Genomic DNA, 7,330 nt, shown 5'->3' with positions numbered 1-7,330 from the left:
AGTTTTTTTAAATATTATATTATATTATTATAATAATATTATTATTATCATTCTCGCATGAAAGTCTCTTCTAGGCAAAATCAACGTTATGGACGTGATCGCGCAGTCTGTTTCGTCATCTGAGGTTGTTCGAATCACTTTTCATCGATCGAGCAAAAAAATGTGTCAAATTTAATTTGTGTTGAATTTTTAGTTCACGATCGATCATTTTTGGAAATTGATCATGGGTCAATTAAATGAATTTGGATTCATTTGAAATTGGATCTAGACATATTGAATTCAATGTGAATTTAAAATTGAGATATTTGATTGATCATTAAGTTCAATTTGAGATTTTGGCCAAAGTGAGTGAATTTGGTCATATTGGATCAAATGGATGGTCAAGAATTGATTTTAAGGGTGTTTGGAATGATTTTTGAGGATTTGAGAATTTTTTGGTTCATGAGTGGCATTTTGGTAATTTTGGCTGATTTTGGTCAAAGTGGTCAAAATGTTGATTAAAAGGCTCGAGCTGGTTCAGGAACAAATTTGGAGACAAACGACAATGTTCAGGGTCATTTTCGATGAATGTGAAAGGTTTTATGATCCCTGAAGCATTTTTAAGTATTCGTTATTTTGGTGTCGAAGTGTTAAAAAATTATCCAAAAATATGACAATACTACAATTAAAATTCTCAGAAAGACATAAAAAATGATTTGGTGTAATTTTTAGAACTTATCGGTGACCCTCGGAGATTTCCCTTGGAGATTTTGGAAAATTTGATGTTTTGGGGGTCCAGGGGTATTTTTGTAATTTTTGGAAAATTTGGGTATTTTTGCAATTTTGGGTTTCAAATGGTCTAAATGATAATAACAAATGATTTGAAGTGGATTTTGTGATTCAATGACAGTTTTGGGGAATTTTGAAGAATTGAAATATTCAAGTAAGGTATTTTAGGGGAAATTGGGTTCAAATAATTTTAGTCAGCCCCATGAGTGTAATGATTGTAACATTGTGATATGAAAATGCAATGTTTATGATGATCATGATGATTATGAATGATGATGCAATGTATTGAAGTCCAAAAATGTGCAGAATAGTGTAAGGTTTTCCTATGGTCCAAAGGTCCTATATGAATTCTCATCGGAGTTCCATTATGTAATCTCTAATATTTGTATTAAAGATTATTGCTCACATATAGAAGCAACATAGAGAATAGAGATTTGGTTGAAATGTCTGAGGAGAAGGTGGGTACCATTTCTAAGATTTTAAGATAGTCATTAGAAAAATCTTGAGGTTAGATCCTAGTCACTAAAGGAAAGACCCAAAACCCTCACCCAAATGTGAGATCAACATAATCTTAGCATTATCATAAGATTCATTCCTAATTTCTTCAAGCTCTTTCAATTGCAATAATTTTTTCTCACCAGCTTCTTTCAAATTGAAATTGAATTCATTCATAGCCCAATAAGCTTTTTTGCTTTAATTCTACTAGCAAGTGACAAGTCTTCCCAAAAATTAATCTATAAGGGGAAATTCCTATAGGTGTCTTATAAGCTGTCTTGTATGCCCATAATGTCGTATCTAATTTAGCACACCAATCAATTCTTTTAGGATTTACACATTTTTTTCAAAATTCTCTTAATTTCATAATTAGATACTTCTGTCAAACCACTAGTCTGGGATGATAAGCGGTTGCAATTTTATGCATTATAGTATATTTTTCTACCAATCTTACAATTATTGTATTTCTAAAATTAGATCATCCGTCAGTAAATATTACTTTTGGTATTTCATATATTGTTAAAATATTTTTAATTAAAAATTTTGAAGCACTCCGAGCATCACATCGATGTAAAATGATTGCTTCAATCCATTTTGAAACATAATCCACAGCTATATATATATATATATATATATATATATACATCTTTAAATGGAGTAGACAAATAAAATCCAAATTGCAAAATTTTATGAATAGTTTTATCATTTCCAAAATGACATCCAAATTCAGAATCATGACATTTCTGGATAATTTTCTAAATTTATTTGTAAGACACACATCGTTTCATTACTAAATCTTTACATTGTTTATATAAATAGAAGTCATTCCAAAAATAAGATTTTGCATCATGAATGAATTTCTTTTCCTGCAATTTTGTTAGTCCGCATGGTAAAATATCACTAACAATATAATTTACAATATCAGCATATCAAGGTATTTCCCATCCTTTTACAACATAAAGTTGTTCATGAGGAAAAGTTTTATTAATTTATTTTTCCATGTTAAGTATTTCTTCCTGTTATAGCCTAGATAGATATCAGCAATTTGATTATCAGTCCCTTTCCTATGGACTACTATAAAATCAAACTCTTGTATCAGAAGTACCCATCTAATTAATCTTGGTTTCACATCCTCTTTTTGCATCAAATATTTAATAGTCGAATCGTCAGTATACAGAACACATTTAGCTCCAATTAAATTTGACCTAAAATTATCTAAAGTATACACAATGGCTAATAACTCTCTTTCAGTGGTGATATAGTTACTTTGAGCATCATTAAGAGTCTTACTAGCATAATATACAACTTGAAAAATCTTAGAAAAATCTTATCACATCTCTGCCCTAAAACAGATCCAATTGCATAATCACTAGCATCGAAAAATCTTATCACATCTCTACCCTAAAACAGATCCAATTGCATAATCACTAGCATCACACATTAATTCAAAAGATTTCTCCAAATCAGGTGAAATAATTATAGGAACAATGATCATTTTTTCCTTTAAAGTTTCAAAGGCTTTAAGGCAATCTTGGTTAAAATTAAATTTGGTGTCTTTTTCGAGAAGTTGGTAAAAAGGCTAAGTAATTTTTGAAAAAACTTTAATATATCGCCTATAAAATCCAGCATGTCCTAAAAAGCTCATAACTCCTCTTACATTAGTAGGTGGAGGTAAGTTTGATATAACTTGAATTTTTGCAGGATCTGCTTCCATGCTATTTTCTGAAATTTTATGCCTAAGCACAATTCCTCCTGCAGCAATAAATTGACATTTTTCTGAGTTTAATACGAGATTAGTCTTTTCACATCGTTCAAGAACTTTCTCTAAATGATTTAGACATTTTTCAACTGAAGTTTCAAATGTAGAAAAATCGTCCATAAAGACTTCTATCCCCTTTTCAATTAAATCACTGAACATTTACATCATACATCTTTGAAATGTTGCCGGTGCATTACATAATCCAAAGAGCATCCGAGGAAAAGAAAAAGTTTCATAAGGACTAGTAAATGTTATTTTTTCTTGATCCTCTTGAGCAGTAGGTATTTGATGATAACAGTATATCCATCTAGAAAACAAAAATATTTGTGCTCAGCCAGCCTATCCAACATCTGGTCCAAAAAGGGAAAGAAAAATGATCCTTCATGGTGACAAAATTTAATTTTCTATCGTATATGCAGATTCACCATCTAGTGACTTGTCTTATTGGTATTAATTCATTATTCTCATTTGTCACTATAGTCACTCCTCCTTTCTTTGGAACACAGTGAATTGGACTTACCAAAACACTGTCTGAAACAGGATATATTATTCCAGCATCTAACCATTTTAAATTTTCTTTCTTAACAACTTCCTTCATCATAGGATTTAATCTCTTTTGAGGATCAGCTCTTGGTTCATGTTGATTATAAAATTCTATGCATACAAAAAATTCTATGCATACAAATTGAAAGACTTATTCCTTAAATATCAGCTAAAATCCATCAAAAGACTTTCTTTTTTGTTTTCAAAGTTTCCAACAATTGTTGTTATTGCATATCAGTTAATTCTGAGGATACCATAATAGGTAATGTAGATAAATATCCTAAAAATGCATACTTCATATGTGTAGGAAGTGTTTTCATTTCTAGTTCAGGAGGTTTCCCAATAAATGAAATCAAATTCTTATTACTTTCTGTAAGTTCTAACATTTCAAATTTTTCATGAACATAATCCAAATCTTCTTTACTCACTTCCGTAGATTCATCTTGAATGTTATCATCATCTTGATATTCCACATATTCCTTTTCAAATTTCCTTTCAAATATCTTTTTGAAATATTCATGGCTTAGATATTCATTAATATCCAATCTGAAGCATTCAATCTCTTGCTTTTTGCATGGTATCTCATTGATTTTACAATATTAAATGTAACATTCCAATCACTAACTATCATTAGTTCTCTTTTCAGCACATCTATCAAAACTTTTCCAGTGGCAAGGAATGGTTTTCCTAAAATAATAGAAATTTCTGTATCTTTCTCTATATCTAATACAATAAAGTCCACAAGAAAGATAAACTTATCAACTTTTACCAAAATATCTTCTATAACTCTTTTTCTATAACTCCTCTTCTATAACTCTTTTAGGATAGATAATCGAACGATCATCTAACTGAAGAGTTACAATTATAGGTGAAATACTCCTAAACCCAACATTATGAAAATTGATAACGACATAAGATTAATGTTGGCTCCTAAATCACATAAAACTTTTCTAAAAAATCTTTTGCCAATAGCACAAAGAATTGTAAAATTTCTAGGATCTTTGAGTTTTTCAGGAAGCTTTTTCTGAATTATAGCGCTACACTCTTCACCAAAATTTTTGCGCTACACTCTTCACTGAGTGCACAAGTCTCATTATCTACAAAATTTCTTTTCTTATTAAGTATATCCTTAATGAATGTCGCATAGCTTGACATTTGTTTCAAATCTTCAACAAATGAAATGTCTATCATTAATTTCCTCAATATTTCTAAAAATTTTGAAATTGGTTATCTCTATTTTTCTTGGTTATCTCTATTTTTCTGCTATCTCTATTTTTCTGCTTCAATCTTTGAGGATATGAAGGTAGTGGTCTTTCTACAGTGATTTTCATTGGTAATAGGACATTCTGACTCAAAATGAATCTTTCAAATGGTTTTCAAAATGAATCTTCAAAAGTGTCCATATTCAATGAATCTTCCAAATGATGCCTCAAACGCCTCTTCAACCTCAAATGCCTCTTCAAAAGTCTTCAAAAACCTCTTTCTAACCACCCCCGTCTAACACCCAAATCCTTCTACAAAAGTCCTTTTTATCATTTTGAACAAATTGCCCAAGAGACACACGAAGCACCGCTTCAAAAATCGTCCAAATCCAATGTATATTCTAGAATATATGTTGAAAACCGTATCTGATGCTCAAGCACTGATTTTGGACGCTTAAGCGCCATCCTCTCTGTCTGGTGGCACCTAAGCGCCATGTTTGGGAGCTTACACGCCGGGTACAAGCACTTAAGTGTATGTTTTTGGCCTCCATGGCTCTGGTGTGCCCTGGTTCAACCCCGTTTGCTCCGGTTTGCTCTTTTTTGGTCCATTTTTGTTCCTTTTGCTCCAATCACTCCAAATTTTTCAATTTGATGTACCTAAAACTAAAAAAACACTAGAAAACATACTTTTAAAGTGCAACGTCATTATAAAATTTAGCATGAAAACTAGTACATTTTTAGACACGTCAGGTTCCCTCCAATAACACCGCCAAGCAACCCAAAAAACACCACAATAACACTGTGAAATTACTCCAACAATGCCGCCACAAAACAACTATAATAACACTGCGACACCTCTCCAATAACACAACAATAACACCCCAACAACACAATAATAACACCGCAAAATTACTTCAGCAATGTCGCCGCAAAATCACTCCAATAACACCGTTGAGAACTCCACATTAACATCTCAAAACCACGTCAATAATAATGACTAGCCTTCAATAACAGTGCTAAAACGTCTAAATGCTATCACAATGATACCATCACCGCAAAACAACTCCAATAACATCGCAACAATTTTTCAGTTACAACACAAAACTCCACCAATACCATCACAATAACACCTGAATAACATCACAAAATAATGTGAATAACTCCTCGATAGAAAAAATACGTCAATAACACAACAAGTGCCCTCCAATAATACAACTAAACCAGCACAATACTATGTCAATAACACCACCGTTCCAAATCCACTCCAATAACACATCAGTAACTCTCTAATAACACCACAATCTCACGAAAACAACACCGTAATAACACTGTAAAACAATGCAAATATAACTTCCGTAGAAAATCACATTAATAACACTGCGGGTTCCCACCAATAACACTGCTAAACTGCCATAATACTACCACAATAATATCACTGCCGCAAAACCACTCTAATAACACAACAAATACTAGACCAATAACACTACAAAACCACACCAATAACACCGCAATAAAACCTCGATAATAATGTGTATTATAAAATATCTATTTTATTTTGTTTTTCATGTAATATGAAGGATTTGGGTGGTACAAATATAAAAAGTAAAATTTAGTTGTTAGAGTGTAAATACATAAGTAAGACTGTTAGTCGTTTGAGTCTTTGAGTTATGACCTGAGGATTAAAAATATTATAAATGTACTCAGACCTTTCTATTTAGCTCAAATTTAATCAACTTAATAACAATGCAAAGCTAGATCAATAACATCATCTACTATTACGCATTTCATGGAGTGTGGACAATGAGCAAATGACCAAAAGAAAAAAATGCTTGATTTTTCATTTACATTTTATGCTTAATTTTAATGATATTGCTCTTTAAAGGAAGATATTTTGCATGCTTTTGGTTTCAGGTACATGGAATGGACATTTAAAGGAAATGAGGAAATGACGAAGCAAAAATGATGATTTTTGTGTGGCACTATAACGTCACCCCTTGCGTCATAACGCCACAGAAAGGCGAGAAGGACGCTATAGCATCCCAGACTAACACTATAGTGCTAGTAACTACCTTTTTTAATTTGTAGGGTTATCTGTTAGGAACACAACACAACTGAAATGGGGCGAAACAGAGCTAAAACGGAGCCAAACAGAGCGAAACGGTGGAGCTGCGCCGAGCAGACTGCGCCCAAAACGGCGCCGACGACGAGATTTACCCGAGAAGACCGAAAAATGACAGAAAAGCTCGCCGACGGCGCCCTCAAGCCCATCGACGACGCCCGGGACAACTGTGGACTGACTTTTGGCAGTTATGGGCTGAAATTCAACGTATTTAGATGCTTTTTGAAAGGATTCTTGTGACAACTCTTCAAATTTCGTTCCTACACTTTAAAAGAACGAATTTAGGTTAAAAAAAGAATTTTTTGTGTTAGGAATGTTAGGAAAAGTGTGGAGAAAGTTTAGGGTTTTTAGAATAGGAGTAGAAATGTAAATTTCTACCCTTTTGGAGAGATTAGAGAGGAGATTTTGAGAGAATTTGTAAGGAGATGTTCTAGCATTGCATGG

The sequence above is a fragment of the Phalaenopsis equestris genome, unplaced genomic scaffold (genome assembly GCF_001263595.1).
Source record: "Phalaenopsis equestris unplaced genomic scaffold, ASM126359v1 Scaffold000851, whole genome shotgun sequence".
Taxonomy (NCBI): domain Eukaryota; kingdom Viridiplantae; phylum Streptophyta; class Magnoliopsida; order Asparagales; family Orchidaceae; genus Phalaenopsis; species Phalaenopsis equestris.
This window is presented reverse-complemented; position numbering follows the sequence as displayed.